A 15320-nucleotide genomic window follows, 5' to 3' on the forward strand; every position below is an offset into this window, starting at 1 on the left:
TTTAATAATTTTAGTCGTAATTGTAGAAGTTTACAAAATATTTGACAATATGTGTATTTTTACTGTATATGAATAGCATTCGCACTGATACGAGTGAAACATGCTTCTAGCTCAATAAATTATATTTTTCCGCAATTGATATAATAACGAAATGAACCGCAAAATGTATGGCCTTTACAAAAAATGAGTTTTGTTAGATTTGCTTAAACAATTAATGTTAATTTGTCCACCATACCCACTGCGCACGGTCAATCGTCATATAAACGGATGTCCACCGTTGTTGCCTTAATTTTTTCATCATTTTACAGATTTTATTTTACTGATCAAGTAAGTAAATTCGATACGTGATAGATTATATTTATTATGAATATACGATTAGTGAAATAAAATCTGAAAAATCATGAAAAAAGGCAACGACGGTGGACATCCATTTATATGACGGTGCGCAGTAGGTGAGCTGAACAAATTCAAATTAATTGTTTATGCAATACAAACCAAACTTATTTTTTGTGTAAGTCATACATTTTCCGTTTATTTTGTTATTATTTCAATTGCGGAAAACTATAATTTATTGAGCTAGAAGCGTGTCTTATCAATGCCAATGCTGTTCATGCACAGTAAAATACACATATTACTAATCAAATATTTTGTAAACTTCTACAGTTTCGACATGAAATATTAGAAATAAAGATAGTACGCATAATATGCTTTCAAATGATACCTCTCACAAATTTATCAGTAAAATAGGATCTGAGTAACGTAAAAAATTTGGCGACGTCAGTCAGCACCCAATATCGTGACAGGGCGCAGTGACACCTGCTAAACCAAATTCGTAATTACTTGGTCATATATTATCATACATCAATAAAACTTGTATTTTTAGAAAGCGCATGAAATTTCGCGTAAATTTTATAATAACATTAATTGCGGTAAAGTTATGTTTTATTAAGTTAGAAGCATTTTTTATCTGTATATGTGCAACTCGTGCTCGAAAAAAAAAACTCATGTTTTCAAATATTTTGTAAACAGCTACCTTTATAACTATAGTTATTCAAAAATGATTATAGTATGTTTAATTTTCTTTCAAATGATACCTCTTACATATGGATCTGTAAAATAAGAACTTAAAAATATTGAATACTTTACTACGGTCAGCCAGCGCTCATTTTTATGCGACCGGCGGAGTGACCACTACGAAACAAAATTCGTAATTTCATGGTTATATTATCACTTACCAATAAAACTTATATTTTTAGAAAGCTCATGAATAGTCGCGTAAATTTTATAATAACATCAATTGCGGTAACGTTATTGTTTATTGACTTAGAAGCTTTTTTTTACCAGTACTTGTGCGATTCATGCTCGATAAAAAACACATATTTTCAAATATTATGTAAACAGCTACCTTTAATACTATAGTTATGTGTAAACAATTATAGTAGGTTTAATTATCTTTCAAACGATACCTCTCACATATGGATCCGTAAAATAAGACCTCAAAAATATTTAATACTTTACTACGGTCAGCGCCCGTTTATGCGACCTGTAGGATAACCCCTGCCAAACAAAATTCTTAATTACATAGTTATATATTATCATATACCAATGAAACTTATATTTTTAGAAAGAGCATGAATAGACGCGAAAATTTTATAATAACATCAATTGCGGTAAAGTTATTGTTTATTGAGTTAGACGTATTTTTTACTAGTACTTGTGCAATTCATGCGCGATAAAAAAACACATATTTTCAAATATTTCCTAAACCGTTACTTTTATGAGCATAGTTATTTGAAAACAATTAAAGTAGGTTTAATAAGCTTTCAAATGACACCTCGAACGAACAGATTGGTGCCATAGGACTCGAGATGTGAATAAATATCTATGATGGTCGGTCGCCATCTTTCCCCCCCTTTTTCTCGACCCGTCCCCCTCCTTAAACTAAAACAGGTCAATTCGTAATCTGGAGAGAACGAGGAACATATCCATACCTGTTTTAGGTATTTAGAAGAGATGTCGACGAAAATCGTGAAGGAGACGACTTGTGGCCAAATTGGCTCTAGACTAATAGGATGACATCCACGGAAACGTAATTTTAACACATACCTAGTTAATAATTATGTTATACATTTTACGCGAACTTACTTAACTGTTATAGCCACTATTTAATTAGGTAATTAGTGTAATTACGTTATATAGTAATAAGATTGATGGTAGTAAAAAAAAGTCTACTTTAAGAGGGTTCAAGGCGCAGGATTATCATTTTATTAAGATGTAAACACTGTTTTATGACTGATATATTGTTTCAAAAATAATAAATAGGCACTGCTTAATAAAGTGAGCTTCGTTATACTATTTACATGCAATAACTTTAAAATTATTTTTTCATGGTATTTAAACTTAGACCTTTGCTGCTTTCATTTACTTATTATGGATTACACCTATTTAAAAAATTGACTTACTCGTTTGATGTCGTAACAGTAACAGCAGATTTCAAATGAACTGACGTCAAATGCCTCGCGATAGATCCTGTAGTACCATGACGACACGGAAACTCATTGTTTGTCCGATCCTTGCAGAGACTACATAAAGTTGAATCTCTGACTCTGGTGGCATATCTCCACACCAAACTTTTCTTCGTTGTTAAGAGTTTCAAACATTAACAGTAACAATACAAAAAATTAACAAAACAACAAGACAATAACTTTTAAATTCACCGCTAAAGTAAAATGTCAAGGCCTTCAAGTGTTGATCAACTGGGATCTTACAAGTGACTAATTGAAATAAACTAAAATTCTAAACTGCCCCATCCAGATTAAATAAAAAATCCTAAAATGTAAAAATAACACATCGCTCACTTCACTCAGCTTCACGTACAAAAGGCTGCTCGTAAATTTTACTGTCTTTATTACCACGTGGTGGAACTGCGCTTATTATTTGCAAAATACCACCACAGTAAGATAGCTGAGCTCGTTCGTCAAACAATACAGTGCTATAAAGGAATATACTATCTAAAAGTATTATTTAATGTACCGAAACTGATAAGAACTGCAGCTGTCATTTTTTTTGTCTTAGCCGTGGCCCCGCGCACATGTGTGCATATTTTTTGCCTGGAGTATAATAGTCATCATAAACTTGCTCTTTTGTTCACCTACACTCCTGTTTGTCTTGTTTACATTTAAGATTACCTTATATGCTTACATAAGAGCAAGCTTAAATATTAATTAATTAAAGCCACTTGGTAGGTTTTCATTTTCATACATAATAAATGAAAGAATAAATGTGAAAACCTTAAGAATAACATAATAATGCTTGACCAGAAATATATGGCTAAGCGTCGTGTTGCTGAATTTCATCAGAACTATTGTCCCGGATCCGTAAGTTCACATTTTTGACACATTTGTTTTGAAGTACATATGTTGCTATGTGGCTAAGGCGTATCGTTTGCCAAATCTAACGATTAATTTCGAATTGGTTGAATCGATTAGGCCCTATGGACAAGGAGGCGCTTAAACAAATATACGATTTCTATCAACTTACTGAAATGTCATTTGAATCGAAATTACACTCTGCCACAGCACTAGTTTAAAAATAAAAATTAATGATAAATGGTTTAATAAGTAAATCTTGCGTTATAAATTAATATCGTAAAATACTTACTAACGAAGATCCGCAAAAATGTAACATGTTTTAGATTATGTTTAAAGTAAGGGAAATATTATTTTTCTACTCGTCGATTGTAATCTGTCAATTAGGACACCACAGACTAAACTATAAGTGCTAACTTTTCAGTGTTGGATACTCTATGGCAGTTCCGACTCAACTATAATAATATATGTACTTAATCTCATTATAGTTGACTTTAAGTTAACTGTAATAATTTCAAAAATAGAACATCATACAATTTATATACTAATTTGCGATACCTGGCAAATTTTTCTGCATCTGAAATACATTTTTTTTATTTGTGGCGTTATCGGCCAATCAGAGACGGTTGTTACAAACAATTGGTTACTAGGTAATTCGATGTTGATACAACGGTGAACGACGCTATTAACATTAATTTAAACTTGCATGAATGATGATATTTCCGTCCATTGATGATGAAGATGATGACTCGTAGAAAAAGTATTGTATACAATAGTGATATAATTAAGTTTTTCACTCTCGTACCGTACTGTTAGGCCACTCAGCAAAGCTTCGTGACCTAAACATGGTACTCGACTGAAAAGCTTTGTATTATATCGCGATTGTATAAAATACTATTTTAAGTACTTGATTTTTTTAACCATTATTACAGGATTTTACGTTTTGTGGACGCTGTCATGTGTGAAAAAGAGGTTCTTACACTTCTTACAGCTCTGGGACAATAGTTACTCCATACTATACTAAACTGTCACCACATACAGTTTTAAGTTAGTGTCAAGTATTTGAGGATTCTGACGGCACATGTCAAAAAATAAACAATATTAAGACGTAACGTAACACAGGTTGACATTTACCATACAGGTATATAGATAGTGTAAGGCATCGGACAGTTTGCTAGTTTTAATTTCAATAAAATCGGAAACAGAATAACGCCGTAAATCACTTAATCTTCTCTTATAAAATAAACTCCCGGGGAGCCGCGTCTGTCTGTGTGTTCGTGATAAACTCAAAAACTGAACGGGTTTTCATATGGTTTTCACTTATGAATAGAGTAATTCTTGAGGAAAGTTCAGGTATATAATTTGTTAAAGTTTTGTTTGAATTGGTTGAAATATGACGATATTTTCTAATCGAGTTGGACAAAATCCCGCTGGCTGAGAGCTTTAATCGAAAACGCTGCCGAAACCGTTTGAGCTATATCAAAATAATGTATTGGAAAATTGTGTCTCTCTAATAGGTCTACAAAAAAGTCCGCGATGGCATATGTCTATCTTTTACGGATAACTTATTATAACAATTTTTATCATAATCCCCGTGCGTAGCCGGGGAGGGCCGCTAGTTATATGTATTGTATAAAAATCGAAGCAAAACATAAATATAAGTTTAATTCATATGTAAAAAAAATTTCGTCCAGTATTAAGTATAGGTATTAAGTGATAATTCAATAATAGTCATGATTTGGTTTTCTCCCGGGCGAGTTAAATCTACAAAACGTACGATAAGTACTCTGCACACGAACTTAGTTCGGGCGGCGGCGTGTCACGGGCCGCGGCGTGTCACGTGAATCCGGGCGCTAAGGCAAGTACGTACGTACGTGCGTACGAGGTACGTACCTTGCCGTGTTCGTGAAATTCGTGATCTTAGTACCGCCGGTGTTAAGATCACGTAGCTACGGTTCGGCGTGAATCACGTGTATCCAGAGCCCTAGTTCGAACCCCGGCTCGTACTTATGAGTTTTTTGGAGCTTATGTGCGAAATGTCATTTGATATTTGCCAGTCGCTTTTCGGTGAAGGAAAACATCGTGAGGAAACCGGACTAATTCCGATAAGGCCTAGTTAACCCTTCGGGTTGGAAGGTCAAATGGCAGTCGCTTTCGTAAAACTAGTGCCTACGTCAAATCTTGGTATTAGTTGTCCAAGCTGATCTCAGGCTCCCGTGAGCCGTGGCAAATGCCGGAATCCATGGAATATTGTCTACGACGTTAAACATTTTTTTAAAAGAAAAAGGATTCTAACAAATTGAAAACCACCTCGACGTGTAAAAAGACAAGTCACCTACAAAATGTAAACCGTGAGAACATTCGGGCTGCGTCCTTTCGTGCACAAACGAACGTTTGTCCGGGCGGACAGGGACCTTCGTCAACGCGAGTCGTTCCAATTTTTAATATCGAATGTTGATACAATTTATTCGGAAAAAAGAAAAAAAAAATGCGGCTAAGTACCACATTTGTTGCTGGTTGTTAGTTACTTCCGACGTTTTAAAAAGTTTCGGAATTTTCTACAAGAACTACGACGAGAGCCAACAACTTAAAAGTAGACAATCTCTACTCTAGTCTAGATAGAGATAGTCTAGTGTCTTTTCCGAGACCATGTCTACAACGCTGACCTTGAAACGTCAGGAGTCAGGTTTAAAACTTAGTTATTCGTGATTAAGTCCCGTTACATTGCTATGTGTAAAAGTTGAGAAACTATAAATCAGTATATTGTTTATATTAACTGCCAAATGATGTCCAAAGCTTATGAAAAATCGGCAGAATATCGTATACGGAGTATTTATCCATACCAATATTATAAATGGAAAAGTGTGTGTGTTGATTTCTCCGTCTTTCACTGCAAAACGGAGCGACGAATTGACGTGTTTTAAGTGGATGGAGAGTGGCATAGGCTACTTTTTACCTCCCAATTCCCTAAAATGGCGGTTGGAGTTTGTGTGGAGTATTAATTTTCGAATTTAACGTGAGTGAAACCTCGGGAAAAAGCTAGTACATTGGACAGGTACGTTACATTTGCAAGAAACGTCAAGGCATACCTTCGTCACGCCGTTTGTCTCCCTTTGTGTCATGTTAAATGTCCAGTGTCCACTGCCTTTTCCGTTCGTTTTGTAATGTTTCAGATCTGAATTTAAAGCTATTTAAAATCTGCTAAACATTTTTTGCTTAAAAATTAAGCGTTTTTTGGAATATAATTTATTTTTAATGTAAAATGTGTGAGTTGTGGCAATCCGAAGACGAATAGGTTACTAAATAGGTTACTCAGCTACAAATGTTGGATCGTCTTTCTATTTCAAATTTCCACAAAAATGTATTGTTAAATATGAAAAAAAAAATGTTTATTTAAATAATTGTGTTTTGTTTACAGGTAAGCATCAATTGAGCGCAAGAAAAAAGACAAACCCTCTGTTACTTGCAGGTAAGTAAAACAATTTCAATGGTCGAGATCTTGTCATTACAATTATGGGAAAACCGTCGGAATTAAATTAGGATTTTTTTTTTCTAGATGTGTTTTGAAAGTATTTGTTGGTATTACATTGTAAACTGTACGCATCTATAATTCGCACACATAAATCGAAACCAAACTAACGCTAAAACTAATTGCTATTGTTGTGTCAGTTCGTTCTAATTGTTAACACCTTGTGAGGTATTTGTGACACCACACAGTGACATTAAGACGTGACACTGTCAATTGTGGGCCTATTTCTATATTAGTAAGTAACACTATTGCTCAGCGTCAATATTTCTTTGTTCAACAGGCAATAAACGGCGAAGTGTCACTGTTGGCCGACAATTGTCACTGTAGTGAAACAGGCCACTGTATCTTTAGGACTTTCTTAGTCACTTTCACATCTGTTTTAGTTCTTAATCTTAGGAGTAAGATAATCTGCCGGAGATAAAAAAGCCAATAAGTCATAGAACCCCTCGTAAACTTAATAGGCTGCTTATAAATTCATCTGGAGATTTTATCTGGGATGTTTAATGAACCAATAAAAACGGCGGCAGTATTAAACAAGCTCAAACTTTATCTATAAATCACTGCAACTTTTACGGAAGTCTGTGCTTTGGTATAAAAAACTGGATAAATATAGAATAAAAAATCAGTCAGTGAGGAAAATAGCTTTGTAACTAGCTACAACGTCAGATAAAATGCATGTAAATATGGGTTTCATTTGGCTCTTTACCCATACAATGACGTAACGTTAAAAAATTACCTGGTATCTAGATTGTAATAAAGTATTCGAATATATAACTAGTGTTTAAGATAAGTTTATACTTTGTCTTCATCGTTAGATGCCGTAAATAAAGGAGCGACAAATTTTTTATATGTGAAATTTCTTTGTGATCATTTAATATACCTTTTTTGCCATTAGTATAAAACATAGTGAGATTGTCTATGTATCTGTGTGAAATCAAAACATTATATTAAACTTTACTAGTGCCATGAATTTTTGATAGTTTAGCATTTTTTACATCATTTTCGTCGAGTCCATTGACCAGTGTATTTTATTACAAATCCTGCATTAAAGTGCTCATGAAATATTAAAGCATGCCCGTGCTATAAAAAGGGATTGGACCGGATTTATGTGGATTGTTGCCCGAGTGGCGATTTTTTATTTATTTTGCGTTAAAAAGAGATTTAGACTTTTAACGAGTTTTTGACACACAAGTGACATACAAAGTGCTGCAAAATGGGTATGTAGATTTCCATCTGATTTAGGGGTTTATTATTGAATAGAAAAATACCAACGATCCTGCAATTACATATTATAATGTGTGATACATATACTTTAAACAAAGATAATAGTTGTCAAAGTGGACTCCGGGCTCCCATGAGCCATAGCGAGTGCCGGGATAGCCCAAGGAGGATGATGATGATACATATATTTTTAAGAAAAAAATACATTACCTGAAGTTCACCGAAATAATCAACTGAATTTACCGCAGAAAATCACACTTTATAACATCTCCTTTAAACTTATATTGACCGGGATATAGACCGTGATTACCTTTTTGATTTTTGTCGAGCTCCCGATATTTCGACGCAGTTGCATGCATCATGATCACGGAAAACTGACGAAGGCGGGTGGGTGAACTTTAACATCCACCCGCCTTCGTCAGTTTTCCGTGATCATGATGCATGCAACTGCGTCGAAATATCGGGAGCTCGACAAAAATCAAAAAAGTAATCACGGTCTATATCCCGGTCAATATAAGTCTAATGAAAATAACCGTGAATCATTCAAAACTCTTATCTCCTTTAAATCTACATTTCCTCTTATTAGTTTGTTGAAAACTTCCATCTATCTACATTTTCTTACCAAATTGTACACCTACACAGGTATCTCTATAGCCAGATTACGTTCGACCAATTTGGTAAGGTTTTGATATTACTTTTCTACAACGTTGAAGTTAACGTCTCACTCTTATTTATTTTATTTAAACTTTATTGCACAATTGAAAAAAAAGGGTACAAATGGCGGACTTAATGCCTGTAGGCATTCTCTACCAGTCAACCATAAGGCAAAACAGAAATTCGCGAATGTGGGTGCAGTGAGAAAAATAATTTAGAAAGCATGATAACTAGAAGCAATTTGCGACAACTATTAACAATATTATTTACAATCAATATAATACATAAATAATACGTTCATATCATTACACATAATTATACTTATATACAAATATAAATACAAATAAAATATTATAGACATTATATGGGCGAAGGAGAACTAATTATTATTGGCACTGAAGAAATGAAGCCAGGACGTCTAGGCCTATGCATAACAATTTACAACTGGGTGAACCCTCGTAAAAGTAACGTGAGTCACGATTTCATTTCGCAGAGATGTACAAAATGGTTTTAAAAAAGCATTTAAATACAAAATGCAAAATACTTTTCAGATTTACTATTTCAAATGCAAAATACCAAATAGTTTTGAGTTTTGTATTTCAAATGCTAAATGCAAAATAGGTATTTTCAAAATACTTTTTGAAAATAAAATACCTTTTGACCAAATCTCAGATATTTTTATTTATTTTCGGTATTAAAATAATCATGATAAATAGAGTCACAATGCCGAACAAAAACGTCTAATAACATGGCACCTAATGAAAGTAATGAATGACATTTTGGTCATATTTATCAGTAGGCAATCAATAAATTATGTTATGTTATTTTATTTATTAATAACATAACAGAATTTATTGATCGCCTACTATTTTTAGGTATTATTATACCTATTATACCTACTCACTTAAATAATGTAAAAAAACTAGACTAACGAAAAGAGAGCCATAGCCATGGAGCCCCATTTTGTTGATTGTGCATCTAGTTCTTATATTTTATACCTATATCACCTAAATGCTCTTTATTTATTTTCATTGTATAGCTTAGGATTTTTACAATAGGAATAATAACTCAACACTTAAAAGTAGGTAGGTAATTAAATCAAAATCAGTCATTAATACTCAGCACCAGCAGTCCAGCAAACAATAAATCCGTTAAATCGTCGGCGACAGTGGCGTCGCTTTCCATAGATAATATTCGTTTTCGTTTGACATTGACAGTGTCAAATTGACACTAGTCAGTCAGGCGCGCATGGCTAGCAGGCGCCTCTATCGGTCAAATTCGGCAATACAAGCGTCATTTGTTCACATTTTGTTTGACTGGTAATGTTGGCTAAACTTAATTTAATCATAAAGTATTTTGCATTTTGAAATGCATATTCAAAATGCAAAAGACATCTCAAAAAGTATTTCAAATAAAATACAAAATGTTTTTTACTAAAAGGCATTTAAATGCAAAATACAAAATAGGTATTTTGCATTTTGTATTTGCATTTTAAATATAATTATTTCAAATAAATCGCATCTCTGTCATTTCGTGTTTATTTGAACTACAGCTGCAAATTAAAAAATCTATGCATATATCGGGAAAATAACACTTATTCAGAAATAGATTATCACACTTGAACTTGCGTCGTGAATAAATGGAACATGTCATAAAATCGTGACTCACGTTACTCTTGCCGCAGATTGATCCAAGTCATATTACAAGCGGTAATCCCCATCCAATTCCTTTAAAAAAAAGAGTTACACTTGTAATACAATTTGTAAATTGTTTGTCAGGCTTTTCCTAGTGTAGGAACCTGCAAATCCTAATGAAAATGCTTAAATGTACCTACATAACTGTCACTTAGTTGTAAGATCAGATACCTAACTCAATTTCTGTTTAAGTTTTTTGTGTGTACAATAAATACTTTTTACTTTTTTTTTACTCTTTATGCAAGGCTCAGGTAGGCTCCTGTAATTCGTCGCGCGTATTATGAGCATGTGCCTGTTGGCAGGACTCAAACTTACGATTAACGGGAAGTTAGCAAAGGTTAGCGTTGGGCTTGTTGAGAAAATAATCTTTCTTTTTTTTCTACAATCGGTCGAAATTTTACTTTTGTAACGTAACTGAGCCAATTAAGATCTTGTTCAATAATTCCATGAAAAATAATTATGCGAACTAAATTACCTTAGTAAGTTCAACTAAGGATTGAATCAACCTATGTTACATAGTTATGCCTAACAAGTTAATAATTGATTCAAGGCGTACAATGGTTAGGAATAACAAACCACCTAAGTTATTAGTTCAATCATACATTTCCTTGTTTGTTGTTTTTAGTAATCAGCTTTATTTGAATTATATAAGATCGTAATTGTAGTGATGAACTTCACGTCAACTAAGAGAAAACTGCTCTTAGTTGGTCTTCATTTTTTAGAGTGTACATATTGACTAGTTTAGAATTTAGATCTTGTTCTGTTTGTCTTTGAAAATCTTTTATAGACTTTAGTATGTCAATTTCTATGAGTATAAGAAACAAAGTTGTTCTTGACAATAAAATTGTCAAGGTCAACTAAAATGAAACAAAATGCAACGGACATCATATCAAACTGGCACAACAGAACAGGCCCCCTAAACAGGTACCTCTTCAGTAGCCATAAATTCAATTACCCTCGTATAAAGGGTTGGGGTAACCATTATTCACATTTCCTGTATATCAAGAAAATATATGAATAATGCTGAAACGTGACTTGTGTTTTTATAGTTACGCTACATATTGAATTTACGGGTAATACGGAAGCATATTTGCTGTTTATATTTAGGTAAATATGCCCACATAAAATTATGTGTAGGCGGTTCCCCGCCTTTATTAGAATCACCCATAGTGATAAGGTTTGGTGGATTATTAGGAAATAGCCAAAGAATAACTCACTTCACAATCATATGCTATTTAATGTCTAATCAAAACGATTTTCCACAAAATAAAGACACTGGTAGATAGGAAATCTCTTATTCTCTTAATTTTAAACACTTTCAATCAAAAATGATGCAAGATTACGCAGAACAAAAGCGATTCGTCGGTGACGTGGTGCGCTCGTTGAAAATCAAAAGTATTCTGACATTCAACATGGCGGCGCCAACCATCGACCCAACGCTCCGCCAGACCGACGGCTGAGAGTCGTCAATCTAGTTCCACCGTAATCTAAAAGATGGCGCTGGCGAAGCGCCGTCACGGCCGGACTGACATGCGACCGTCCTCGGGCGCTTTGTGTTGCAGTTCTGTAACAATCACAAAATCAATCGAACAAGTATCAGTAACTTAGCTGGACCGCTCGTCCAACCTGACCAGCAGTTGTTATTTAAGCAATTTTCTTAGTCGGATAATAGACAAAACGTGCATCCCTTCGACCACGCATGGACCGGATGGCACCATTGTGTCAATATCCAAGCAAGCAACATTCACAATCTCAATCAGTATACAATATACATGTCCTATCAACCAACCCGATCGTGAGGGTTTGGCTCGGACGATGCAGTTAGATGAACATCGAAATGTTTGCAATAACTTGGACCGGACGAGTGTGTCCCTTCAACCAGCCCCATGTGCATGGCCCGGACGGCACTGTCCCTCCGACCAGTTATCATTAATGGCAAGACCAGACAAATGTGTCCTTACAACCAGCCGCATGCAGCTGCATGGCCCGGACGACATTATCTCTTAACCACCTCCACATGACCAACATAGATGTACTTGACATATCACATGTGTCCTTACGACCAGCCGCTTGAAGCTGCATGGCCCGGACGACATTGTCTCTTAACCATCTCCACATGACCAACATAGATGTACTTGACATATCACATGTGTCCTTACGACCAGCCGCTTGAAGCTGCATGGCCCGGACGACATTGATACAACCAACTTCAAATACGAGTAACTAATACGAAAGTATTAGACATATCAGATCACACGCGTCAGAAACTTATTAAACATTTTGATACGTTAAACATACCTAATAGTTAAAGACTGTCTTGCTCCGCGTGAATCTCAACTTCAAGCTCGATAACTTCATGATCAGGGTGATCACTTAGCGTATCTGAACTAGCAGTTAGTGTATCTGAACTACTTAATCTTAGCGTATCTGATCCTGCAGTCAGAGTGTCCGATTCTGCGGTATTGGTTTCGGAACTTGCAGTTAGTGTGTCAGAACTACTTAATCTGTCGAGGCGGTCATTATTAAGTTCTACGTCTTCCGGCGCCGTCGTGGCCTCGTCCTGACTCATTAAATTAGTGGATATTTCGACTAAACCTTCATGTCCATGCGGTACTAAACGCAAATTCTCGTGTGAGTATTTGAGGGTATGGTTGGAACCACTCAAACTTTTTAATTCGTATCGGTCGTTCTCTAACACGGCAGTAATAACATACGGACCCTTAAACTTTCTATTTAATTTAGTTTGGTTACGTTCGCTACTTTTAATAAATACGAAATCGCCTGTTCTGAATGGTTTAATAGCTGCGCGCCCTTGGTTAAACCTTTGAGTATCTGACGCGGCTGCTTTCTGTATATTATTAGATGCATCCTGCCTAGCAGACTCTAAGTCAATCCGTTGTTCGGTATCTGAAGCAGATGTCACAATCTGAGATATACCCAAAGATTGAGAACGAATACCGAACATAAGTTCGGTTGGCGTAAATTTGGTAACTGAGGAAATGGTACTATTTAACGCTAGTTGAACGTTACCTAACTCGTCACGCCATCTTTTGTTGGCGTCATTTTCAATTATTGTTAACAGGCTTTTCAGGGTGCGCATGACTCGCTCTACTTGTCCGTTCGCCCTGCTAGACCCCGTAGCTATAAAATGTAGCTCAATATTATGATCAGAGCAAAAGTTTTTGAAGTCTTGGCTAACGTAGCACCTACCTTGGTCAGCAATTATACGTTTTGGAGCTCCAAAAAGACAAACGGCGTTTTTGAGGGCTCGAATAGCACTAGCTGAATCTATTGAAAAGGTGTGTTCCAACAATACGTACTTGGTGAATGCATCGATAATTACAGAACAATATTCTTTGCGATCGCTCTTCCCACTTAACTTCCCTGTGAAATCAATATGAACTGTATGCCACGGTACAGAAATTTTCGGAATAGAATGTAACTGTACAGGTTGAGCACCTGAGGGGCCCTTCGAAGCTTTGCAAACAATGCAAGAGTCAATGAACTTTCTAACGGACTTGGACATTTGCGGGAACCAGTATTGTTCGTACAATTTGTCCAGCGTTTTATCGCTACCCAAATGTTGCAATTCACTATGAACGTGGTTGATTAAAGTCCAAGTCAGGGAACGAGGGACCACCGGCAACCATGAAATGGTCTTGTTTCTTACTACTTTCCTATAGAGAATGCCGTCCCTAACATCATATGTTTGTCCGACTGTGTCAGGAAACTCGTTATTGTTATGCTTGTTGATTAGGTCTTGGATTTCAGCATCACGCTTCTGTTCTACAGAAAGCCAGCCTTGATGCAATTCAACAAAAAGTATCTTTTTAGATGAAGTTAACGAACTGGGCGGCGATGAGGAACCTCCTGGCTGGGGATTTCTAGACAAATAGTCGGCATGTTCCATACCACGACCTTCGCGATATATGATGTCAAAATCATACGCTTGTAAAAATGCCCACCAACGGTGAACACGTGGGGTCAAATCAGATTTTGATTTTGACGCTTTCAATGAGTTACAGTCCGTAAACACGCTGAATCGTCGGCCGTATAAATAATGCCTGAAGTGCTCAACCGCTCGTACAACCGCCAGCGTTTCCAGTTCGTACGAGTGGTAGCGGGATTCGACTTCAGATGTTCGTCGGCTGAAATACTCGACTACGTGTGGGAAGCCATTTTTCTTTTGAATCAGTATAGCGCCATATCCTTCAGAGCTAGCATCACAGTGAAGCTCAACTGGTAAGTCTGGGTCAAAAATGGTTAGAACTGGTTCAGACGTAAGAATCTCTATTATGGTGGTGCGAATTTTCTCATATTTCTCCTCCCATTTTATGGGACCTTTGAGTTTCGTAAGAGGATACAGTGGGCCAACAATTTTTGTAAATCCGGGAATGAATTTACGAAAGTAGGATGCAAGTCCTAGAAACTGACGAACTTGCGTGGCTGTTTTAGGCGGAGGGGAATCTATAAGAGCCTGTATCTTGCGGGGATTTGGTTTGACTTCGCCACACTGGAGTGAATAGCCCAAAAAGTCAACTTGTGTCTTCATAAATTTACATTTTTTGATGTTAAAAGAGAATCCTGCTGTAGAAAGAGCATTTAAGACTGCTTCAAGTCGTTTAAGTCCATCAGATATATCTTTAGAGTAACACAAGACGTCATCCATATAAATTAGGGGCTTATCATCAAGATGACGCACTGCCTTCGAGATGCAACGTTGATACACAGAAGGCGCATTACGTAATCCGAAGGGCATAGCGAGGTATTCGTATTGCCCCTCGGGTGTTACAAATGCTGTTTTTTCTATAGAAGCCGGGTGGATGGGGATTTGGTGAAATCCCGATGCCATAT

This window comes from Leguminivora glycinivorella, chromosome 3 (genome assembly GCF_023078275.1).
Source record: "Leguminivora glycinivorella isolate SPB_JAAS2020 chromosome 3, LegGlyc_1.1, whole genome shotgun sequence".
In the NCBI taxonomy this organism is placed as follows: domain Eukaryota; kingdom Metazoa; phylum Arthropoda; class Insecta; order Lepidoptera; family Tortricidae; genus Leguminivora; species Leguminivora glycinivorella.